Consider the following 262-nt stretch of genomic DNA (forward strand, 5'->3'; position numbering starts at 1 on the left):
TCCTTGACATCTGAGATAATGTTTTTCACAACTACTAATTATTAAGGAGCAAATTTTTGTGCTTTGAAGAATTATTTTTTAACCATTATGCTTTTAAAAATTTTTAATAACTACATGATTAGAAGCTTTTCACTATTACGGCTTTAACATATTCAGTAACACACTCCAGAGCAAGAGTATATCTCTTTCACAAATGGCTGTAAGTTTCTAGGTTCACAGTTGAATTAATACAGTTATACAATATTGAACTCAGTATAAGCCC

This window comes from Nannospalax galili, unplaced genomic scaffold (assembly GCF_000622305.1).
Source record: "Nannospalax galili isolate Female #2095 unplaced genomic scaffold, S.galili_v1.0 scaffold310, whole genome shotgun sequence".
Classification (NCBI taxonomy): Eukaryota; Metazoa; Chordata; class Mammalia; order Rodentia; family Spalacidae; genus Nannospalax; species Nannospalax galili.